The sequence below is a fragment of the Spinacia oleracea genome, chromosome 3 (genome assembly GCF_020520425.1).
Source record: "Spinacia oleracea cultivar Varoflay chromosome 3, BTI_SOV_V1, whole genome shotgun sequence".
NCBI lineage: Eukaryota > Viridiplantae > Streptophyta > Magnoliopsida > Caryophyllales > Amaranthaceae > Spinacia > Spinacia oleracea.
In genome coordinates, this window is record NC_079489.1 from 112138774 (window position 1) to 112151312 (window position 12539).

At 40.5% G+C, this 12539-nt stretch overlaps 1 long non-coding RNA gene and 1 other non-coding gene across 2 annotated transcripts in view; one reads left to right on the plus strand and one right to left on the minus strand.

Moving 5' to 3' along the window:
* The first annotated feature begins 1946 nt into the window (after positions 1-1946).
* LOC130471034 (small nucleolar RNA R71) lies at positions 1947-2048 on the plus strand. The gene has a single exon (XR_008931728.1). It is a non-coding gene; the product is annotated as a small nucleolar RNA R71 (small nucleolar RNA).
* A 1503-nt stretch (positions 2049-3551) lies between these two features.
* The window catches only part of LOC130470474 (uncharacterized), a 28749-nt gene continuing 19761 nt past the window's right edge, over positions 3552-12539 (minus strand). The window contains exon 2 of the long non-coding RNA XR_008930887.1: positions 3552-4081. This is a non-coding gene — a long non-coding RNA (uncharacterized lncRNA). The remainder of the gene's footprint in view (positions 4082-12539) is intronic.

The window sequence follows — 12539 nt, forward strand, 5'->3', positions numbered from 1 at the left end:
TGGCATCTCCTGCCTTCAAGGTGATAAGACCACCTTGAACATCAATGAGAGCACCCGCCGTGGCTAAGAATGGCCTCCCTAAAATAATAGGGGTGTGGGCGTCCTCATTAATATCCAAGACAATGAAGTCAACAAGAAAGGTCAACTTCCCTATCACAAGGGGGACATCATTAACCCTACCTAAGGGGTACATAACCGAGCGATTGGCTAGTTGCAAAGACATAGGGGTAGGGATGAGATCACCAAGGCTAAGCTTCTCATAGATTTTGTAAGGCAAAATGCTCACGCTTGCTCCCAAATCTCAAAGAGCGTTATCGAATTTCAGCTTTTGAATGCTACAAGGAATCGAGAAAGTCCCGGGATCCTTGAGCTTTGGGGGAAACCGGCTCAAAATCAAGGCACTACAATTCTCCGTGAGATGCACGGTGTCCTTGGGGCCACAAGTTCATTTTCCACACAAAATTTATCTCATGAACCGAGAATAATGTGGCATTTGCTTAAGCGCCTCGGTGAAAGACAATGACACATAGAGCTTACTAATAGTATCTAGAAACTTGGAGAATTGGTCATCCAATTTCTTTCCGACAATTCTTTGAGGATAGGGGAGAGGAGGAGTAGGGAGAGGTACAAGAGTAGCCTCCGTTGGCTTTTCACCATCAATCACGTCATTAATGCGAGACTTCTCTTCCGCCACATCACAGCCCGTAGACTCATTTCCCTTAGATCCTTCTCCCCTAGAGCAAGGAGCATCAACAAGCTTAGCACCATCATCTAAAATCTTCCCACTCCTAGTCATGACCACATACATTTTCTTAGGGGCTTGACCTTGGGGTGGGAGACTAGTATGCACTTGTTGTTCCTTGATGGTTCTAGCAAGTTGTGTTAGTTGGGTTTCAATCATTTTCAAATGAGTATTGGATTGCTTGAATCCATCCTCAAACTCAACATTTTTCTTGGCTTGCGCCCCCAGGAACGACTCCATAAGGGCCTCAAGGTTAGACTTGATAGGCGGGAGCGGTGGAGGTGCATTGCCATAACCACTAGCATTTTGTTGGAATGGGTTGCCATAGGTCCTTGTCCCATTGAATCCGGGAGGTGGAAATTGAGAAACACCATATTGACCTCCCGGGTTCAACGGATAACCCCCACTAGAGGCAACCCTAAATTGCCTATAAGGATAGTTGTAACCCCCTCCACCTTGATGGTTAGGATTATAACTACCTTGATTGTATTGGGTTTGATTTCCAAGACCGTGAGATTGACCATAGGGTGCTTGGCCTTGATAGCCTTGCACCCTATAGCCACCTCGGCCTTGACTATCATACCCACCTCCTTGGCCAAAGCCTTGGTAGGATACATGCATAGGAGGGCCTCTAGGTGCTTGCCTATTAAAGTGTTGATTAGGGGGGTCATCATATCTAGGCCTCTCATTCATAGCATGGGCATATTCCACATCAAAATCACCTTCATAACAAAGGCCATAATCCACATAAGAAACATTATGCACTAAAGGACATGCATTAGGGAAATGCCCATAATCTTGACAATTATCACAAAAGGATGTACCTAAAGGCATGGTGTCATAGGAACTCACCTTGCTCTTCCCCTTTGTGAGAAGAGTAGCCGAAGGTGGTAGAATTGTTTATGGTGATGGGGGTTGAGTTGGAGTGCTCTCTAGCTTTTCTAATCTCGAGCTAAGCTTCTCGATAATCCGTGCTTGCTCCATAGCATAAAATGACCCCTTACCATCATCACTTCTACTTTTGCAATCATAGTTCCTTGTACCAACGTGCCAAGCTTGGTAATTTTGCACTACATCCTCTATGATTTCTTCTATTTGATCTTCCGTTTTGTTCATTATGGGACCACCCGCCCCCGCATCTAGGCTTGTCTTGGAGGTTGGGCTCAATCCCAAATAGAAAGTTTGGAGGAGCAACCACTTAGGAATCCCATGGAGAGGGCATTCTCTTTGGTATTCTTTGAATCGGTCCCAAGCTTCAAAAGCGACTCATCCCGCTTTTGCTCAAATGATTGAATCTTGTGACGATACTCCGCCGTCTTCCAATGAGAGTAGAACTTGCTCAAAAATGCGCTTATCACTTCATTCCAAGTTCGTAGTGAGTTTGGCTTGACCTCCTTGTCAAGCCAATCACTAGCACGCCCTAAAAGAGAGAAGCGGAATAGCGTCAACCTCACATAATCCAAAGTCACTCCATTGTGTTTGATTGTATCACAATAGTGCTCGAATTATTTCAAGTGCTCATGCGGCGATTCGCTACTCTTTCCGCAAAATGGATGACTTTGCACCAAATTGATCGCGGGCTTGATCTCAATTTTTTTGCATTGGTGGTGGGCGCTTGAATCCCACAAGTCGCCTCAAAGGCTCCCGGAATGCCTAAGTTCTCGACAGGAAGAGCCATTGTCTCAATGGTATGATCAATTGCTTCTTGTTCCGTAGCTTCACTCGAAGTCTCGAATCTATTGTAGCTTGATGAACGGGTTCGGTTACGCCTCAATCTTCGCAAAGTCCTCTCTAACTCTAGGTCGAGAGGGTAGAGAGACCTATGACGAGTTCGGCCCCTATCTTGCATACAAAACTCAAACAAACCGTGAGCAATGCAAAAGAAATATATATAAAGCAAAAAATGAAATGTTTTTGTATTTTCTATGGTTAAACTAGACTCAACAAAACTCAAAAACAACAACCGTTCCCCGGCAACAGCGCCATTTTGATAGAAGTATTTCCCGTCGTTGAAAGAATACACCTCAATCAAACAAAATTTGTAAAACAACTAACTAACCGGCTATATTGACTATAGCGGCAAGCATAGGGGTTATCCCAAAGAAACGGAGCGAATTGAGTTTGCTAGTTAAGCTAGTTTAGGACGGAATTTGGTTTTGAAATAATGACTACGAATCTAAGCTATCAAAGAAGTTTATCCAAATAAGGGAAGCGCTAGGGAATCGTGGATAGGCTAGGGTAATCGGGGAAGGACAAAGGAATCACACAACTACGAATCAAGAACTTGATACATAGGGGAAAAGCAACTATTGACGTGCTCGCCACCTCTCGGATAGAACACGCTAAGCCTCTAATCAAGGAAAAGCTCTCGCATGATCCTAAAACTAGACAAATCACGATTGAGACCTACTTTTCACATGCATCATAGAGATTCACAATCTCTTGCCAAACCAAAGCAATGCACTCCAATCAATCCTATGGAACTAGCATTTGCAACTACTAATTCTATAGTCATGGAAATCCTAGCATCAACTCAAGTTTAATCACATCAATAATCAACAATCATCCTTCAATTTCCCCCAATTTAGACCTAGATTCTCCCCTATCCCTAACTAGAATCTACTCACTACTCATGCTTTTAACTAAGAAATTTAAGTATTCAAAGCTACTAGACATGGAATTGAAAGATTGAATGCAAGAATCAAGAAACTAGGAATTCAATTTAGAAATCAATGGAAAATTAAGCATCAATCAAAACTAACATCAAAGCATTAAGAAATCAAAACTTCAAGAAGAATAGCAAAGCATAAAGAAATTGAATTGAAATTGCAAAAGAATTAAAGAGTTGAAGAGATTTACAACTTGAAGCTTCCTCCAATGGAGTTTCTCTCTCCTCAAAACAAAGCTTGAAAACTAAGAAATTCTCTCTAATATTCTAAAAAGTTTAATTATGAAGTTCTAAAATTGAATGATAATGAAAATTAAACGAAAAAGTTATTTATAAGTTTCCCCAAATAGAAGCTAAAATTCGAATTATCGCAGCCCGCGTCGACGTTCGGTTGCACAGACCCCCTGTGCGATCGAATGGGAAAAGCTGGTGCGAGCACACATCATTTTTTGTGCGAGAAAACAAAGCGAAGACTGAATTCCTTCGTCATGTTCGACCGCACAGAAATTCTGTGCGATCGAACACATAGAGCCGTTCGGTCGCACATATCTGCATCTTCCTTGAGTCCACCACTTCTTCATTGTTCGGGCGCACAAAGTATCTGTTCGGTCGCACATCCCCTGTTTTTGCTCCAATCTACTTGGTTTTCCATCATACTCCACAATATTCACCTATAATTCACAAGATGGAAAGAAACTATAAAAATACTACGAAAAATTATATAAACTACGAAAAATCATAATAAAACTAACACGAAAACCTAAGCTAGGAGCGACATAATTGTCGCTCATCAAGAGATTAGAAGAGTAGATAGAAGATTATTGTATTATGGATTTCGATGCCCAACACAAAGGTCAATTTCCTTATTTATACAATGCTCAATTATTCAGTAAAAACAACTAACTGCCAAGCCAGCAAGAGTAGTTATAACAAACTTGTAACAAACTCAGATTTTGGCGCCAACAAGTCAACTTGAATAAGTTTGGCTTTAAACTTCCTTATCAGTTAGTGAATGTAAGAGGCTAACAGACGTGACCAAAACATTTGGCCAGACCACTTGACATAATACATAATCTTCACAAATAATTTGAACTTTCACTTTCTTCACACAATTTAGCAGACGTTCTTATTGTAGGGAGTATCTTCGGAACTTTTTGAAATGTGATTTTTATGCATTTAACAAGTTGTGTTTACAAATTACAATTTAGTCAAGTTACACAAAATATAACAAAATTGCAAAAAGTCATATGTGCGCAAATGACTCGATCTTTGCAATCCAACCTAAAGGGGGCCGTTTGGAGTTATGGTTAATTGCACTTTGATTTTAGAATATTTCAATACTTAGAAATTCTCTACGCTTTGAAAACGAATATTTTGAAAGAGTGGCCACCAAACATTTTAGGATGGTTTGGAAGACCATAATTATTCTAATAAGGCAATGTCTTTGAAACATAATTAGGGAAACGGGCTCGTGAATGACCCATTTATTCGGATTGACAAGGGTTTATGCAATCTTAGCTTAGACATTGAGTTTAGATTGGTTTTGCAAGCAATTTAAAAAATTTAGTACTAGAATCCGTGACAACTTAGATTAATGAAGAGAACCTAAGTCCGTTTGTCCAAAATTACCTTATTAGGCGTGGGTAATATATTCACATAAGACTAATAATTTGTGACCATTTCATTTAAGCATAAAAATTACTCCATCTGATTTCATGTGTTAGTCACTTTTGGAAACTAAGACAATCAACTATAAAGACACTAAAGGCATCTAAGTATCTAACCCATGTGGGTATGAAAGAAAAATAATTAATGGTTTTAAGTGTAAATCCCCCCCCCCCACCCACAAGTGGACCACTTGGACATTTGTTTGGGACAAAATTGGAATTACAATTGTGATAGAGTAATAATGAGGATAAGTGTTAGACAAATGAGGAAAGATTCTAAAAATGATTGACAAAAAAAAAAATCAATATGAAAAGAAGACTAAATTTCAAGAACCGAGGAAGTACATGGATCCTAAAATTCAATTTTCAAAAAGTTTTCTTATTTCATGTTATTGCAATTATTAGGTCTTGTTGAGCAATTAAAGAGGCGAAATTAAATTAGGGTGTGTTATGTTCAACTTATTTGACCTGAACTTATCTGGTCTGAAATTATCCGAACTTATCTGCATTTATTGGAACTTATTGAAACTTATTGGAACTTATCTGAACTTATTTGAACTTATTGGAACTTCTTGAAACTTATTGGAACTTATTACTAATAATATTAACCATAATAACAATTACATAATAAAAAATCATAAATAATAAAAAATAAAAAATAAACAATAAACAATAAACTATAAACAATAAACAATAAACAATAAACAATAAACAATAAAAAATAAAAAATAAATAATTATAATAATAAATTATAATAACAATAATTATTATAATAATAATAATAATTATTATTATTATTGTTATTGTTATTAATATTAATATAAATAATAATAAATAATAATAAAAATTACAATATTAATAATAATAAATAAAAATATTATTATTATTATTGAAACTTATTGGAACTTATTGGAACTTATTGAAACTTATCTGAATTTATTGGAACTTATTGAAACTTATCTGAACTTATTGGACCTGAAACTTATTTTTTTAAGGTGAACAGAACGCACCCTTAACAAGTAAAATAGTGCAAATGTCCATACTATGGCAATTTAGTTAACAACCTACAAAAAGAGATTAGTAAATACAAATATAATTAATATGTATGATTCATTCATTTAATCAAATTTTGAAGCTACATCAATAAAATCAAGTTAGACATAATAAAAATTAAAATGCATGAATCGCACATAAACATCAACTTTTGTACCTAAAATAAATATGTTACTCCCTCCGTCTCTTTTGTTTCTTTACGTCTAGTATTTTGCACGTGTCATAAAGACTAATTAATGTGCATTGAAATACTTCTGTTTTTTATTGGAACAAGACAGATTACGTTAATTTATAATGTTTTCACTTTTATCAAAATTCTGATATTAGAACAATGAGAAAAATTTAATGTCCTAGTGGAAAAGCGTCAGATATTAAATGACCAAATGAATTTAATTGGTTAAAATAACCATTTTACAAAATTTTTGATAGAATATTAAAGCATTTATGTGATAATGTAAAAGGAAATGTGAATAACATTTTACAACAACCAAAAAGGAAAACGTAAAGAAGAAAAGGAGGCGGGGGAGTAATGGTCATGAAAAATATTACTTCGTGATTAAATATGCATAATATGTGTGTTTAATTAAAATTCACCTACAACATTTTTTTTTGATGGTAAATTCACCTAAGGTTGGATATGTGTACTCAGATTTCCGCTGATTTTGTTCTATGAACCTGTCTCGGTGGGGCAGAGTTAAAATGTTTTGCAGGTAATGAAGATCGAGTCTGAATTCAGGTTAAGGATGCTTAGAGTTTCCAAAGGTCTTATATGTTTCAAGGCTGGATTGAGAATTCTCCAAGTGTAATTAAGTCATTCCAAAGTATTAATGGGTTATTAATGAGTTGTATTATTTCTTCTACGAGTTTCTAGTTTATAAATGTGGGTTCTATATCTTTGTTTAAGTTGTAATTAAGTTAAGTGTTATTTTGAGTTAAGTTTGATTAATTGGAGGCTAAGGTTGATTTGAAGCAGCTCGTTAAGGACATATTATTACAGGTGGTATCAGAGCCAATGTTGTTTTTGGGTTCGTTGTGATCTTCATATCATGACGTGTGAAAATGAAATTGTTGGTATGAATCTCCTCACCAAGAGTTGAGCTTTGAAGTTTGACAGTGATTTAAGAAAATTAGAAAAAGTTGTTTGTGGATCACAATGATTAAGGTTTTGTGCTTCTACCTGAGGAAGCGAGAATTCATCTGAACCTAATGAGTTATTTTAGTATTATCTTCAATAAATTGAGTCGGAAAGCTTATGAATTGATCTTTGATTGTGGGAATATGAATTAGATTTAATGCATGAGATTATTTGTGGGAAAATTTGGTCGAACTATTTTGACTTTATTTGGTTACTGATGTGGGCTTGAATATATCTCCCACAAAGCCCAAAGAGGCAGCCTACGACTCATACTGGTCAGATGGGCTCAGACCTAGAAAGAAGGCCCAAAATCTTGGTACCCCACCAGAATAAAGACAGAGCCCCATTTGGCAGAGCCCATTCTCTTTGAAAGCCGGTCCAAATATGGAAGGTCCATCATTGCAGGCCGAAGGCCACGTGTCCTAAATCCCCAAGGGGCACGCATCCCATAGCTAGGGTTGAGGGTGCAGTCCCCAAGAAACCCTAGCACTATAAATAGCTCAGATCCCAAGGTAAAAGGGCATTCAATTCTTGCCCACCAACAACAAACTTATCTTTGCTCTGCCTTCTCTCTACAAATTACTTATCTCTCTAGCTTATACTTACTTAAGCATCGGAGGGAATATTCCTACGGGAATATTCTTGTTTTGCAGGTTGCCAGAAGTTCATGCCAGGTCATACTTGATACCTCCGAGGAGCGCGTGCCACGTCAGCACCGTAAAAGATCCCACAACATTTGGCGCCGTCTGTGGGGAGGTACAGTGTCATGGCTGAACTTCAAACTGACTGCGGAAAAACCAAGGGTAAATTAGAACTCCCAGCCAGAAAAGGAGTGTTTAAGGACGGGTCCAACACTCATTGTGACGCGGCAGCTAGCCAGCCTGTTGCCGTCATTTCTATTCGACCCTTGCTGGATGGTCCTCACGAAGTCAATCTTAAGCACGATAATCGTAGGATGGTAGAGTTTGTGTCAGAAGATCCTGACTCACCTATGAAGAGACGCACCCTGGAGGAAGCGAGTCGGCATGTCAAGGAGGTTCGTCCAGGAAGAAGGACGAGACGAATTTTACAGAAGAAAAATGAGGACCGTTACTCTCTAGAGGCTCCTAGAAGACAGCATGAGAGCGTTGCCCGAAGGAAGAAAGGCTGTGGCTCCAAAGAAAAAAGGGGGCGAAGGAGGACGTCCTCTGGAGGTCCCTTTAGGTTCAACACGGCTCTTGACGAGATCCTCCTTGCTGAAGGACCGAGTCTGGGAATAGAACCGTCCCCCCGACGATTGTCCACCTCTTGCCCACAAGTACCTTTCTGTGCTTTCCCAGGGCATGACACCCAAAGTTTTCGGATGTTGAGGAAGATATTAACTGATCGCGTGGCTGAAGGACACCTTCGCCAGTACGTCCATCTAGAGGACGCACGTGAAGAAGTGAGCCCCACCTCTAAGTATTCAAACGAAAGAGTTATGGTAATATCAGGAGGAATAGCTGCAGGAGAAAAATGTAAGGAGGGACGGCAAAAAGGTCCACCTCATCTTCGCCCAGCACAAAAGAACCTACCCTCTGTAGAAATTTCCGAAGACGACTATAGAAGGGCGGCCGCGCCATATGACGATGATCCTCTGGTTATAGAGGTTAAGGTGGCTAATCTTAAGGTAAAGAGAGTACTGGTGGATACGGGGAGCTCGTCCGACATAATCAGTCTGCAATGCCTGCGGAAATTAAGGCACAATCCAGAAGACATAGAAAAAGTTTACAGGCCCTTGGTAGGATTCGGAGGGAGCATCATTCGTCCAATTGGCTCCATTTTGCTTCCGGCTTCTGTTGGAATTCCCCCAGTAATCAAAGAAGTCGTCATTAGGTTTATAATAGTGGAAACCTCACCACATTCAACATCATACTTGGTCTTCCAACACTCAACGACCTAAAAGCTGTGATCGTCCCTCATTTACTGTTGGTAAAATTTGTTGGAAGCGACGGACGCGTTGGATCTCTCTATGGAAATCAACAGTTGGCCAGGGATTGTTACTTATCGACATTGGAGCCAACGGCCTGAGGAGCTTCTCCAAAGGGAAAGGAGCAAGCTAAACCTCCGGCAAGCCGCCGTAAAACCCGGGACATACCTACAGAGCACAATGCGGAAAGACGACCTGAGCCAGTGGGAGCACTTTATGATATAATTCTGGACTTAGCGGACCCGTCTCGAACAGTCCCCATTGGGGTCCACCCTGACGACCCCATGTCAGCAGCATTAGTGCAACTACTCCAAGAATACAATGAGATATTTGCCTTCACGGTAGAGGAGATGCCCGGTATAGACCCGGCGGTGGCCGTGCATAAGTTGAATGTGGACAGTGCTGTGAAGCCAGTACGACAAAAGAAGAGGAATCATGGAGAAGCAAGAAATTTGGCCGCCGCTGCCGAGGTTAAGAAACTAATGGATGCAGGCTTCATACGCCCGTGCCAGTACCCAGACTGGGTAGCAAACGTAGTCCTGGTACCCAAGCCCAATGGGACGTGGAGAATGTGTGTTGATTACACCAATCTCAATAAAGCATGCCCTAAAGACAGCTTCCCACTGCCAAAGATAGACCGACTCGTCGACTCCACCGCCGGACATGCCATGATGAGCTTCATGGACGCCTACTCCGGATTCCACCAGATTCCATTATGGCCCGAAGATCAGGAGAAGACGTCTTTCGTCACGGAACAAGGATTGTACTGCTACAAAGTAATGCCGTTCGGTTTAAAAAATGCCCCTACTACCTTTTAACGGTTGGTAAACACAGTTTTCGTAAAGCAGCTGGGGAGGAATATAGAAGCCTATATTGACGACATGATTGTAAAAAGCAAGCAGAAGAAGGATCACCTCGACGACTTGAGAGAAACCTTTGAAACCATCAGGACATACCAGATGAGACTCAATCCCAAGAAGTGCATATTTGGGGTATCTTCTGGCAAGTTCCTTGGCTTCTTGATTGACGAAAGGGGCATTGAAGCAAATCCGGACAAAGTGCAAGCGGTCATTAATATAACGTCGCCAAGGACGGTCAAAGACGTGCAACGCCTCACTGGGTATCTCGCCGCCTTGGGACAAAGGGCACCCAGTTTGAGCTGGAGACAAGTGTCACTACTTTTTCAATACCATCAAAAAGGGCACCCAGTTTGAGTGGACGTCGCAAGCTGAGGCTGCCTTCCTCCGCCTAAAAGAACATCTGCATACTTTGCCACGACTGGTCAGCCCTCTCTTAGGGGAAGTTTTGTATCTGTACCTTGCCATCTCAGAATACGCGCTAAGCGCCGTCTTGCTTACAGAGAGGGATGGAACGCAACTACCTGTGTACTTTGTCAGTCACATGCTGCAGAATGCTGAACTCAAATATCCAACAGTCGAAAAGTTTGGCTTTGCTCTATTCTTGGCTAGTAAGAAGCTTCGTCCATATTTCCTGGCTCATCGTTTGGTAGTATACACGGATCAACCGCTTAAGCGGCCTTTCACCAACCTTGAAGCGTCCGGAAGAATGCTCAATTGGGCAATTGAGCTTCACGCGTTTGATATCTCGTATGAACCGAGGAAGGCAATAAAGGGACAGGCATTTGCTGACTTCTGTAGACACCTACTTTTGTCCCCATTCCCGCAAGGGAAAGGTTCGATGATAAAAGCATAAAAACTCCACTTGACAACGCATCTCCTATAAAATAAATGAATCTCGATTCCCCATTTCATTTCACCCTAAACCTGCTATTTATGGAAACCTGCTAAAAATAGTAACTGCCGTAAAAAGGTAGCTTCTAAAAGTGGCAAATCATAAAAGATAGAAACTTGTCAGAATTAGGTGTTGCATTCCAACATAAATCCTAAATGAGATAGAAAACTGCGAGAATCCTATTCCTAATATGATTCGGAAATAAGAGTTACGTATTAATTGAAATCCTAACGAGCCTAGAGTTCGTAACGGGCCCGGATGCATTCCGTCACAAAATTGATACGCGCTAAAAGACTCGAATTAATCTCAAACTCTACGGATTTCAGGAATCCGAATCTGACTAAAGAAAACAGCCCAGACCCTATTTTCAACGCCTGGCTCTGGGCGCCGAAATCATCGGCGCCCAGGCCTGGGCGCTGAAAATACCTGGGTACGTGTTTTTTCCTAATTCTTTGTGGATTAGAACTCTGCAATTCTATCTTTCCACGAACTCTTCCCTATAAATAGCCCCCTAAATTCGACGTGAAAGGACACACAACAACACACAATTATATTCTGAGTATTGACTCCAACCCTTAGCCTAAGCCTCTCGCTGCGAAACTGTTCACGCGTTCTGTCGCAATCGATCCATAAATCGAACAGAACGTATCCTGTCCCATAATTGAGATTCGTTAAATAAAAAGGAGAAATAGCAAAGTCAAAGTGGTTAGTTTTCTGAGAACCGTGACGCACCTCTCAAGGGTGCGTCGTAATGTGTCCCTTTTCGATGATTTAACTGCTTTCCTCGCCCTTTTTATGAATTGTTAAACTAACCTAATCTGATTGTTCTATCACGCCTAACAAATATGATATTTTTGGGAAATCGGATTATCATGCTAGGTCCCTTAATGCTATTTAAATCAGATAATCACGATCGAATTAGTATTATATGTTGCATATTGCTAAAATCAACTCAGATTAGTTTAATAGTTAAAGCATGTCCCTTCAATTATTTATGCTGAGCTAGTAAGGATATCCTGCCTCTGGAGTTATCGACGAGCGAAGTACTCCTCTCGGTAGTTACAGTCCCCCGGACCCTCAATCTCTACCTTGCGGGTGTATATTGAGAGATCCCCACACCAGGGATCACAAGGGAACCTACGGCCGTTGTGGTCAAACATAATTGCACTCCCTTTATGTCACGATAACCGGGTTTTGTCAGTTTTTCTCACTGTCGTTAAAAACTGAATGGCGACTCCTATATTACTAGTCAATTGGGTGTATACTCACAGGAAATCCAATTACACTTGATTGAATAAAAAGAATAGTCACACCCACGAAAGACGAGGTCACGCATTAGCCTCGCGCTTTTCCGACCCCCTCACAGTGGCGACTCCACTGGGGATAGTGAAGGAAATACTCGTGCTTGTAGGTAATCAAAATAGCCGAAGGGTGAAACGATCCTACCCCGCGTTTATTTCCCCATCAAGTTGGGACGACCTGAAAATCAGCATATTAATGTGAACGGGCAGAACATCATAACGAATCTGGGCTCCCTCGGGAGTTGGGACTAAGGATACCTTTTTTCGCCAATA